We start from the raw sequence: 12,665 nt of genomic DNA, 5'->3' as shown, positions 1-12,665 counted from the left end.
AATCATCTTATAAATGAATCTAAGGAGAAAAATTATGTGACTACATTCAAAATGCTGAAAAACCTTTGATAAAATAAAATTTTCATTCCAAATAAAAATTGTTGAAAAACACTTGGAAAGCAGAGATCAGGAGGACTGCAATTCAAGGCCAGCCCAGGCAAAAAGTTAGTGAGACGCCATCTCAACAAAACAAGCCTGGTGTGGTAGTATGGGCCTGTCATCCCTACCTATACACAGGAAGTGTAGGTAGGAAGATCATGATCTGAGGCTAGCCTCAGAAAAAAAGTACTGAGAACTTATCTGAAAAATAACTGAAGCAAAAAAGGGCTGGGGCTGGGGCTCAACTGGTAGACCACCTGACGAGTAAGTGCAAGGCCCTGAGTTGAAACCCCTGTTTTTTAAATTCTTGAAAAAATAAGAATGGCTGAATACCTCTATAACGTAAGCATATAGATCTCAATCCTAATGCCAATACATTACTTAATAAGGAACCCCCATGAGATAACAGACAATGCAAGAATATGACTACCTCCATTATTATTTAACATTATTTGGAAGATTTATTTATTTATTTGGTGGTACAGGGGACTGAACTTAGGGCCATAAGGGTTCTATTGCTTAAGCCATGTCCTCAGTCTGTATTTGGAAGATACTAACCAATGCAATTAAATAAAACAATTACAGATATAGGAACTGGAAAAATACAAAATAAAACTGAATTTTCAGATGACATGAACCCTAGAGAGGGGTAGGTGTGGTGGTGCATATCTGCAGTCCCAGCTATGCAGGAGGCATAGGAAGAAGAAGTATGGATAACAATAAAAACAGCATGGTACTGGCACAAAAACAAACATGAAGACCAGTGGAACAGAATAGAGGACCCAGATATGAAGCCACACAACTATGAGCAACTTATCTTTGACAAAGGAGCTAAAAATATACGATGGAGAAATAGCAGCCTCTTCAACAAAAACTGCTGGGAAAACTGGTTAGCAGTCTGCAAAAAACTGAAACTAGATCCATGTATATCACCCTATACCAAGATTAACTCAAAATGGATCAAGGATCTTAATATCAGACCCCAAACTCTTAAGTTGATACAAGAAAGAGTAGGAAATACTCTGGAATTAGTAGGTATAGGTAAGAACTTTCTCAATGAAACCCCAGCAGCACAGCAACTAAGAGATAGCATAGATAAATGGGACCTCATAAAACTAAAAAGCTTCTGTTCATCAAAAGAAATGGTCTCTAAACTGAAGAGAACACCACAGAGTGGGAGAAAATATTTGCCAATTATACATCAGACAAAGGACTGATAACCAGAATATACAGGGAACTTAAAAAACTAAATTCTCCCAAAACTAATGAACCAATAAAGAAATGGGCATGTGAACTAAACAGAACTTTCTCAAAAGAAGAAATTCAAATGGCCAGAAAACACATGAAAAAATGCTCACCATCTCTAGCAATAAAGGAAATGCAAATTAAAACCACGCTAAGATTCCACCTCACCCCTGTTAGAATAGCCATCATCAGCAACACCACCAACAACAGGTGTTGGCGAGGATGCGGGGGAAAAAGGAACCCTCTTACACTGTTGGTGGGAATGTAGACTAGTACAACCACTCTGGAAAAAAATTTGGAGGCTACTTAAAAAGCTGGACATCGATCTACTATTTGATCCAGCAATACCACTCTTGGGGATATACCCAAAAGACTGTTACTCCAGAGGCACCTGCACATCCATGTTTATTGCGGCACTATTCACAATAGCCAAGTTATGGAAACAGCCAAGATGCCCCAGCACTGACGAATGGATTAAGAAAATGTGGTATCTATACACAATGGAATTTTATGCAGCCATGAAGAAGAACGAAATGTTATCATTCGCTGGTAAATGGATGGAATTGGAGAACATCATTCTGAGTGAGGTTAGCCTGGCCCAAAAGACCAAAAATCGTATGTTCTCCCTCATATGTGGACATTAGATCAAGGGCAAACACAACAAGGGGATTGGACTATGAGCACATGATAAAAGCGAGAGCACACAAGGGAGGGGTGAGGATAGGTAAGACACCTAAAAAACTAGCTAGCATTTGTTGCCCTTAACGCAGAGAAACTAAAGCAGATACCTTAAAGCAACTGAGGCCAATAGGAAAAGGGGAAGAGGAACTAGAGAAAAGGTGAGATCAAAAAGAATTAACCTAGAAGGTAACACCCACGCACAGGAAATCAATGTGAGTCAATGCCCTGTATAGCTATCCTTATCTCAACCAGCAAAAACCCTTGTTCCTTCCTATTATTGCTTATACTCTCTCTACAACAAAATTAGAAATAAGGGCAAAATAGTCTCTGCTGGGTATTGGGAGGGGGAGAGGGAGGGGGCGGAGTGGGTGGTAAGGGAGGGGGTGGGGGCAGGGGGGAGAAATGAACCAAGCCTTGTATGCACATATGAATAATAAAAGAAAAATGAAAAAAAAAAAAGAAGAAGAAGTATGGTCTAAGACCAACTATAGGCAAAAAGTACCACACCCTGTCTGAAAAGTAATTAAAGAATAAAGGGCTGGAGGCATGGCACAAGTGGTAGAGTGCCTGCCTGGCCACCAGGAAACCCTGAGTTCAAACCCCAGAACCACAAAACAAAACAAATCAAACCCTAGAGAATCAATATTAAAACTTAGTAAAATAATTCAGTAAGGTAGTAGTATATAACAAACATACAAAATATTAATATTTATATACATAATAATAACCAGCAAGAAAATATAAAGGATTAAAGGGGGGAGGGAAATAGAGGGAGACTGGATGATGAGTACCAAAACAGTTATACAGAAGGAGTAAGTTCTAGTGTTCCACAGCAGAGTGGGTGACTATAGTTCACAATAACCTATTATATATCTTATGAAGAACTAGAAGAAAGAAGCTCAAAGGCTACAACATGAAGAAATGATAAGGAGACAGAAATGCTAATGAACTACTCTGATCTGATGTACATGCTATATACAAGTGTTGAAATTTGATTCTATATCCCATAAATATGTACAACTATTAGATATTGATAAAAATAATTAAAATTCATAATAGCAAAAATATTTAAGAATAAACATTTAGAAAATATTCAAAATTAATTTAAAAATTCTTGAAAGGCACAAATGTATATTTGAATCAATTAACAGTCCTTGTTCTTGCTCAGGATGTCTCAGCATCATCAAGATACCTGTTCTCCCTATGTTAACTTATATACTTAACGTGATCCCAATAAAAATGCCAAGGAGACTTTTTACAAAGCCAGAAAACCTAATACTCAAGTTCATAAGGAAAACAAACATGCAAGAATAGCCAGAAAAGCAATGAAAACACAGAATTATGATAGGAAGAGAGCTAACAGATACTAGCACAGCCTATGAGGCTGTGTGTGGCAGTGGTGTACAGATAAACAAACCAATCTAATAGAACAGAAAGCCCAGAAATAGACTCCCAAATACATATGAAATTTTATTATGTAATAAAGATGGCATCTCAAATAACTGAGGCAAAGATGGCCTTTTAAATAAAAATTGAATGCAAGTGGATAGGAAAGGATAAGGTCAGATCTGTCTCTCACGCAACATACAGTAATAAAAATGCACTGGATTAAAGATCTAAGTGGAAAACATGAAACTGTAAGTGTACTGGAAGACAACATATGTGAATTCCTCTATACTTGAGAAAGGCTTTCTAACACTGACTCAAGAGTTAAATGCAATGAAAGAAAAACACTGATAAATCTGATTACAATTTAAAAACTTTTGCATAACAAAAGATATAATAAAAAAAGTCAAAGCTAGGGAAGGTGGCTCAAACTTGTAATCCTAGCTATGCAGGAGGTAGAGAATGGGAGAATGGCAGTTTGAGGCCAATCTAGGCAAAAAGTTCATAAAACTCTTGTCAACCAGTGGCTAGGTGTGGTGGCATGTGCCTGTCATCCCATCTACATGGGGAAGCACAAACAGGAGGATCAAGGTCTAGGCTGGCCTGGGCAGAAAGCGAGACCCTATCTTAAAAATAACTAACACAAACAGAGCTGGCAGAGTGGCTCAAGTAGTAGAGCAAGTGCAAGGTCTTGAGTTAAACCCCCCAGTAACCATCAAAAGAAAAAATAAAGATAAATGAACAACTGGGAGAAAAATATTCATAACACATTTCACAGATTATGAGCTAGTAAGTCTTCAAATAATTAAGAAAGCAAAAGACCAAAAATTCTACAGAAAATGGGAAATATCTTGAGTAGGCAATTCACAAGAGGTTATTAAATGACCTTTAAAAATATGGAAAGATGTTTAATTTCCCTCATAACAAAAAAATTCAAATTAAAACCATACTGAGTTACAATTTCTCATGGAAGAGGATGGCAAAACTTTGAAAGCTTAACATGTACACACTACTGGAGAAACTGTGGGAAACCGACCATCTCATACATTGCTGGCAAAATTTAGCATTCTCTATGAACTATGTATTTATTTGCCCTTCATATGGTGTTGAAGGAATTTACCCTGATGATATACTTCTAGTGTTTTGAAAAACATGCAAAGAATATCCACTGTAGCATTGTTCATAACTGCAAAACATAATAAACTAAATTACACATACCTGCTGGAGTACTAAAAAGCAGCTGTAAAGACAAATGAGGAGAACCTCTAATTGATTTAGAATGACTTCTATGTGCTTTTAGGTTAAAAAAAGAAAAGCACTGTACAAAAGAGCATACACACTATGCTATCTTTCATGTATAACAGAGAAAATAAGAAACACACATGTATCTCTAAAGCTAGACCTGAAAATTAAATAAAGTTGTCTTATGTGGAGGAAGGGTAGAAGAGATATGAGAGAAAGTGACACTTTTCTGAATATACTTCTTTGTGTAGTTGTGACTACTCTAAGCATTATAATGTTCTACATATTAAAAATTGGATGGAATAGAAAAAAAATAGAAAATGGAGAGGAAAAATACTAAAACTTAAAACAACCTGAAACAAGTGAATTTATCTGTACTACAAAAGATTATGAAACTGAGGCAGGCTAGAGTTAGGGAAAGTTTGGGACTCATACTGAAATAATTGCATTTTAGATCGACCATACTTCCTCACCTTGCCCAGGAATTACCAATGCCCCGCCCCACTCGTTGATACTGGATGAGAATCACCTGGTTCCTTCCTTCCTCTTGGTTAGGGTAGGTTTTAAAAACACCTGGAGAAGAAAAGCTTGCCTCCAGATTCCACCTAGGCCCCACCATGCTCCCTTTTGTATTTCCCTTCCCTAACTTTTAATAAACTCCATTTACACCACATGTGCTGCCATGGATTCTCCCTGCAGGACACAAAGAATTTGGAAGTCTTCTGATCACAAACTCCACCCAGCCACCAACATGTGACAACACCAGTCAGGAGAATCGGTGAGTTCCCAGACTCTATTTCCACTCTCTTTTCTTCTCTTCCCTGTTTCTCCAAAACCATAGCCAAGCGAATGAGTTGAGCTCTACCCTCAGGAAATGCACCTGGGAGATATGAGGTCTGCCCAAAACGCAGGCCTCACTGCAAGTCATGCTGCAGGGGTGGGCAGCCCATAGGACCCGCGGTGTCTGTCTGCCTAATGCACGGCTTGGAGTTCATGAAGAACACTCAACGCGGAGGTTCCTGCATCCCATGCTTTCCCTGGTTTCTCTCCCTGGCATCCCACGTTTTCCCTGGTTTCTCTCCCTTCACCCTTCTCTCTCCTGCTTCTTGGACCCCTGGGCCCAGACAACCACATGGCCTAGGGAGGGCAATTAGGGCCACCCCATGGCCCTGGGCAATGTCAGCTATTGTGGGCACCAGCAATGGCAGGTGTTTTCCCATGTACTCAGGCTGGGCTCCTCTTAGCCTACCCTTCCATCCTAATCTGTCCTGTGCTATAGGCCATCAGCCAGTTCCTGGAGGGCGAGTGAAGGGCACACCCCACCCAACTAAATGGCCCCAGGCCTTAAACTGCCTCTGGAGGTGCTACCAGAAAAATTTACCTTGGTTCTCCCATCAGGTAGAAGAGTCAGTGAAAGTAACAGTAAAGTCTATTAAAAAAAGAACACACTTTCAGTCTATTGAAAGTGGGCTAGAGTGAGAGCGATTGGGTCAGGTTTTAAGATTGAAAAATTTATTAAGAAACTCTTAGCTTTGGGTCATTCTGGCCCCTGGGGTGATTTCCTGGATTTGGGCCATAGTCTTGTTAAGAAAGACATTGAGTAATCTACTAGTTCCTGCTCTAATTGATAATTTGGTTGAAATTCCTAACCTTTGCTCTGTCTAGCTCCTAGGTTTGGGTCTTTGTTTTGTTAAATTCACTTCTGAAAACCTGCCTGCTCCAGACATAGTTGATGCTTAGGATATGGATTACTCTTGAGTAGAGAGTGAATTAAGCTTTAGAGTAGTGGCTAACTTCAAAGCATCCTGTGATAGCCTCTGGGCTCTGGTTACCTGATCTTAAACAGAGATTAGTAGAGCTGGAAAGTTAAATTAAAATGATTTCTTCCTGTCTTCCTCTTGTGGCCATCGCTTATGCCTACCTGCTACATATCAGAGGGACCAGGGATGCACACCATACCCTGAGTCGCTGGCCCCACCTATTAGCACCAGCCTAGGAGCATCAGCTCAGCAGCCTGGAGGCTTGCAGAACCCAGGGTCAGCAGGAAGGAGACTGGGAGGCTTGCGGCACTGGGGCCATAGTGGCCCCACCAGCATTAACAGCAGCATCAGAGGTAGCAGTAGTAGTGGCACCCATGTGCCCATGCTGAGGAGTGCCCGGAAGCCTGCCGCTGCTGTTGGGAATCACATGGCCTAGCAGGCTGGAGGGAGTGGAGCAGACAAAAAGTAATGCCAGCACTGGACACCTCCCAAGGCCTGTCACCCACATGGCCCAGGCCCTGTAGCAGTCCCATAACATAATCAGCCCCATGACATCTTAGGAATGAGGAATTCCCCACAGCTTGACAAAAGAAGAGGAACCGCCCAGGTGAGAGAAAGCTGGAAATACAGAAAGACCTACATGCACCAAGAACCTATAGGACTACACTACATCCTTTTCCTTGTATTAAGGCAGAAGACTTACATATATAAATAAATCAATCCTCCCAAGCTCAGGAGGCACACAGTTTCTGGACCCTGCTGTGCGTTTCTCCTCTTAGCCTTTCTCTATCAATGAAGTTTCTTTCCTGCCTATAACTCCAGTGCTCCAGTCTCTTATTCTTAAGAGTGTTCTGAGAGCAAGAATCCTCTTACACATCACTAGATTCCCCTGTGACATCTTGGTGACCCACAATGGGACACTCTTCTCTCCAGGGTGAAAGGTTCGTATCAGCTGTGCCTAACCTGAGACAGTCTGCCTGGGAAGTGACATGACCGTCCAGTATTCCTACGGATTCTGCCTACTGGGAGAGCCCCTCTGCTGCAGAGTAGTCAAAAGCAAAACTCTCTGGCTGCCTTCTCCTTCTGTTGGTAGAAAGGTTTCTCCTGAAAGTGGAAGGGGAATTTCTTGAGCCCACTAAGGCTTCCAGCAGAATCCAGTGCAACCCTCCTCAGAGTACAAAGTGCTGAGCCTATCCTGGGGTTTAAACAGGACTGCCTATTGCCACATGGATGAGTCTGAATCCCTCCAGCTGTCAGGCTTTTTCTCCCTCTTTCATGACCCAACTGTCCTTTTACCCCTGACAACACTGAGTGACCTTTTTCAGGGACATGGGAGCACACCATGCCTTCATTTAATAAGGAGATAATAAAACATCTTTGCCCTCAGGAGGTTCCCTGCCCTTTTGGGTCCCCCACTTTTCCTTGGATGACATATGCCCCCCTTGACTGAGTGCCAATTTGTGGGATTTTGACAATACCTCACCGAGCACTGTCCCCCCTTATATCTCTGTTGCCCCATCTTTATCTTCAGGACTATCCCAGGGAAAGTATTTGCACTGTTGTTTTGGCACACACACTTGAGTTTTCTCCCATGTCCGCCCCCAGAGTGCAAGGGAGATCGTACTTTCTAAAAGCACACCCTTTCTTTGCAGTCTTCTCCAGAAGATGCGACTGATCTCAGGCTCAGCCAACAGCCCCCAGCCTTCTGTGCCCTTATATCTCTCATTGAGCCCTTCCCCTGGTGAGCTGTCTTTGAACTGAACACCTTCACTAACTGGAGACATTATAAGTATTTGGTGTTTAAGGTTGGCAAAATCGCAAGTGGTCAAGGCCACGCCAGTAGGGTGACCATAACCTGGAAGGCCTTTTTAGCTTTTCCCTCAGTCTTGGTCACAGACAGCAGAAAAGACAAAACACAGGGGAGAGGAGGGATTTCCTTATTGGGACACCAATAAATAGGAATATCCCCTCCACTGTAGACCACGTGTTCTTTTTTCCAGATGGGAACTTGCTCCTCTTGAGTTCTGGAGGGGTCTCCCCTTGCCTGCCTGCTAAAATGCTGGAAGGACATCAATCCTGACAACCTTTGCAAAAAGGCTTTGATTTTCTTCTGCACTCAAGACTGGCCCCAGTACCCCCTTGGAAATCAGAAAAAATGGCCTGAGGGTGGGACTCTTAACTATAATACTATTCTCCAGTTAGATTTGTTTTGCAAGAGGGAGGGAAAATGGATAGAAATCCCCTATGTACAGCTGTTCTTTTTCCTTATAGAACACCCCCAATGGGTGAAATAGTGTAAGAGAGGTACTCAAACTCTAACCATGGTTTGTAAAAACATACCTAAGGAAGGGGATACCTCTAAGACATCCCCAACTGCCCTTAAGGGAGCCACTTCCTCCCCTCCTCTCAAGAGGAGTAAGGAGAGTGGCCACTCAACCCCCATGGCTCCCTTGCTTCCTTACTCAGTGGCCATCAGCTGCTACCCCCTCCAGTCAGTTCCCGGGGGAGTGGCAGCCACCAAGAAAGAATCTATGTCCTCCCCTTCAGATTAAGCAACCTTACGGAAATTAAATGGGACTTGGGCAGCTTTACTGATGACCCAGACTGATTCAAGCCTTTATTACTGTTATCCAAACTTTTGAACTGGCTTAGAAAGATGTCATGCTGCTCCTAGATCAAACCCTCACTTACCTGGAGCGGCAGAGTCCTTGATCAGGCCACTCAGGTAGGCAATGATTATCACCTACAAAAGTCCTTTGTTAAGCCTGCACCCCTAGAAGGGGAAGCTGAGGACCCCAGATTCCAGACTGGGGCCCAAACGTTTCCCAGGACAGATCCCGGATGGGATCCCCAAAGTGAGGCCAACGAATGGGTTAGACACCATTTCATTCACCTCACCACTGAAAGTTTAAAGAGGGCTAGAGTCAAACCCCTTAATTACTCCCAGGTTATTGCTATCCAACAAGGACCCAGTGAATCCCCCACGGCCTTCTTACAGCATCTAAAAGAGACCATTACAAAACACACCATAGTGGATCCCAAATCATAGTCAGGAGGTTCTCCTAAGAGAGAAATTCCTTACCCAATCAGCCCCAGACATTCGTAGAATACTTCAAAAGCTGGTGGCCAAGGGCGACAAAATGTTAGACCAGCTGGTACAGACAGCTACTTTTTGTATACTATAATTGGTACCTTAATAGAAAGAGAGAAAAAGACAGAAGGCACCACGATCTAGTGGTGGCTCTTTGAGAATTCCCCTCAATGGGGACCAAATGTCAGGACCTACTACCAATATGGATAGGAGGGACACTTCAAATGGGAGTGTCCACAAGGGGGGCGGCCCAGGAGACAGACCCTGCCCCCTCTGGAACCCTGCCCTCTCTGTAAGGGTAACCACAGGAAGTCACACTGTCCCCATCCCCACTAAGGAGAAGAGGACAGATGGCTCCCTTGAATGGTGGGTCCCACGGCCTCCTGTCCAGGCTCTGGTTCTTGACATCCAGACTAAAGAGCCCTGGGTAGAGTTGAGAAGTACAGGGTCATCTTCCTTTTGGATAGTGCAGCCCACTTCTGTCATCCCTTTCTCTCCAGGTCTCAGGTCTAACAACAAAGTCAGTGTTTGGGGCACACTGGGCCAGCCCCTAAAATGATATTTTACCTAGCCTTTGGCATGCTCTTGGGGGAACCTCTATTCCTGCTACTCATTTCTACTTGTCCCTGAGACCCCAATCCCCTTATTGGGAAGGGATCTCCTGTCCATACTTGAAGTCCAAATACTACTCCCCCCCTGTAAAGTATTTCTACATGCCCCTAACTGAGGAACAAGTCTGGATGGATGGCTCCACCATTGGGACAGACTCTCCTGTTTGGGTTCACCTATCCCCTCCAGTTCCCTCAAATACAATACCCCTTAAGTCTGGAGGCCTGGAAAGGTCTCCTGCCTACCATAAACAACTTTGAACAACAGGGCCTCCTGGTCAAGTGCTCCAGTCCCTACAATACCCCTATCTTGGCAATACAAAAGGGTCCTCTTTTGTGGGAAGAATTTCTTCTCCCACCAAGAGACCCCTCTAAGACTCAAACGGCCTCATCTCTGGGCTACTGCCTAACCACCAAGGATGGTGGGTCTCCCCTAAAGACAAGCTCCTCCTACCCCAAAAGGTCCTCAAAACTTTACATCAAACCTACCACTTGGTGTAAAAATTAGAGAGACCCTACAAGACATAATTAGGGGATGTGAGATCTGTCAGTATAATAACCCTTGCAACCAACCCTTTCCCCCTGCTGGGACTCAAAAGACAAGGCTCCTACCCTAGAGAGGACTGGTAAATTGGTTTCACCCACATGCCAGGAAATCCTCGCTCTCATTTGCTTCTAGTGCTACTCAACACCTTTATAAGGTGGGTTGAGGCTTTTCCTTGCTTCACAGAAAAGGCCAAAGAAGTGGTCAAAGTTCTAATTTAGGAAATCATTCCCTGATTTGGTCTCTCTCATAGCCTCTAGAGTAACAATGGCCCAGCATTCCAAGCTGAAGTGACTCAGGGGATTTCCAGGGCCCTAGGCATAAAACATCACCTCCACTGTGCCTGGATACCCCAGTCCTTGGGGAAGATGGAACAGGCAAATAGGTTACTCAAGTGGCACCTAGAGAAACTGGCCCAGGAAATACATCTTCCCTGGCCCAAACTCCTACCCTTGGCCCTCCTCTGCCTCTGAAACACCCCAGGCAAGTTAGGTATCACCCCTTTTGAGTCTCTTTATGGCCATCTGTTTCTCACTAATGACCTCATTCTGGACAGTGAAACAGCCACACTTACCTTCCATATCACCCGGCTAGCTTAAGTTCCAACAAATTGTAATCAAATTACACTAAGGAATCTCTCATGCTCCCTGTTCTCCTCCTTTTGTCCTGGTCATTTGGTGCTGGTTAAAATACCTCATGAATCAGAGAGCCTTCGGAGGCCCTATGGGAGGGCGATACCCTGTGCTTCTTTCCACCCCACAGGAGTCTGAGTGGCTAGACTGGAATCTTGGATCCTTATCTCCAGAATCAAGTGTTGGAACCCCTCAAAAGATGTTTTTCCTTAAGACTCAGACTCAGATGAACCACAGTACTCCTGCGAGCCTCTAGAGGACCTCCAACTCCTCTTCAAAAAGGCCCCTCAGGATAAGTGATCTTGTCTGCCTTCTCCCCTGGGGCCTCACATCCTTGGGATAGATAACCATGAGGCTCATCACGACTCTCCTCCACACACTTAAACTCTTACTTTTCAGTGTGGCCCTCACCCAGCCACCCTCATGTAATGAATGTTTTAAAGCTGCTTACTTTGGGGGCTCTAAATGATCTTACTTTTCATCCTACACCCACCAACCAAGTGGATGTTACTTGGGCAAATATACCCCTCAGGTTTGCATACACCCTGGTAAGCAGTACTGAAAGTCCCAGAGTTTGGGAAACAAACAGGCTATACTTGTAATGGGAGGTTAAAGAATGGGTCTGTTGACTTATCTGGGACACTGGGGAGACAGTGGAGTTCAGGACTCAGCCCAAGAACAGCTTGTTAAGGAGACAATTAAAAAAAACTATTGCCCCAACCAAAGCCAATGGCCATTCAAGGCTCCAGTTTATACGATGAACTCAGGGGTGAGATAGGCAGAGGGTTAGAGCACCCATCAATAGAAAAGAAATTCTTCACAGACTTGGCAGAGAAAATTGTCAGAGCACTAAATGTCTCAAATTGTTGGGTATGCAGAGGTGCCCTCATGAGTGAAGAGTGGCCTTGGAAAGGGTCTAGTTTAAATGCTTACCAACTTCTATTATGGAATCACTCCATAACTATCAAGGAGAGTGACCATCCCCAATCCTGGATTTTCATATCATAAGTGATCAGGGAGATTGTCTTGAAAGAACTGGGCCCACATATGATAATGGGTGGGAAAAACCCCTTGTAAATGGGTATTCTCTTATAATGAGACAAATCTAACCTGGAAGCCCAAAAAGCCTACCTGATACTGGGCATTGTCCTCACCCAAAAATGGCTCCTAATGCTACAAGTCCCTAACCAACCACAGCCTCTTAAATTGCTCTCCTACTAATGAGGCCAATCCATTTCAAAATGTCCCTGAGACTGGCAAACATTTAGCCTCACCAGCACTGCCCCAGGATGGTGAAAAATGCCAGATGGGTTATTCCAGATATGTGGAAAACGGGCCTACACCAGACTCCCTCCCACGTGAACAGGAAGTTGTATT

At 43.5% G+C, this 12,665-nt stretch overlaps 1 protein-coding gene across 1 annotated transcript in view; it reads right to left on the bottom strand.

Moving 5' to 3' along the window:
- Positions 1-12,665, bottom strand: part of Copg2 (COPI coat complex subunit gamma 2) — a 146,751-nt gene that overhangs the window by 53,454 nt on the left and 80,632 nt on the right. The gene's annotated exons all lie outside the window — the stretch shown is intronic.

The sequence above is a fragment of the Castor canadensis genome, chromosome 2 (genome assembly GCF_047511655.1).
Source record: "Castor canadensis chromosome 2, mCasCan1.hap1v2, whole genome shotgun sequence".
Taxonomy (NCBI): Eukaryota; Metazoa; Chordata; class Mammalia; order Rodentia; family Castoridae; genus Castor; species Castor canadensis.
Note: the sequence above shows the minus strand (reverse complement) of the source record. Positions and strands in the feature narration are given on the sequence as shown.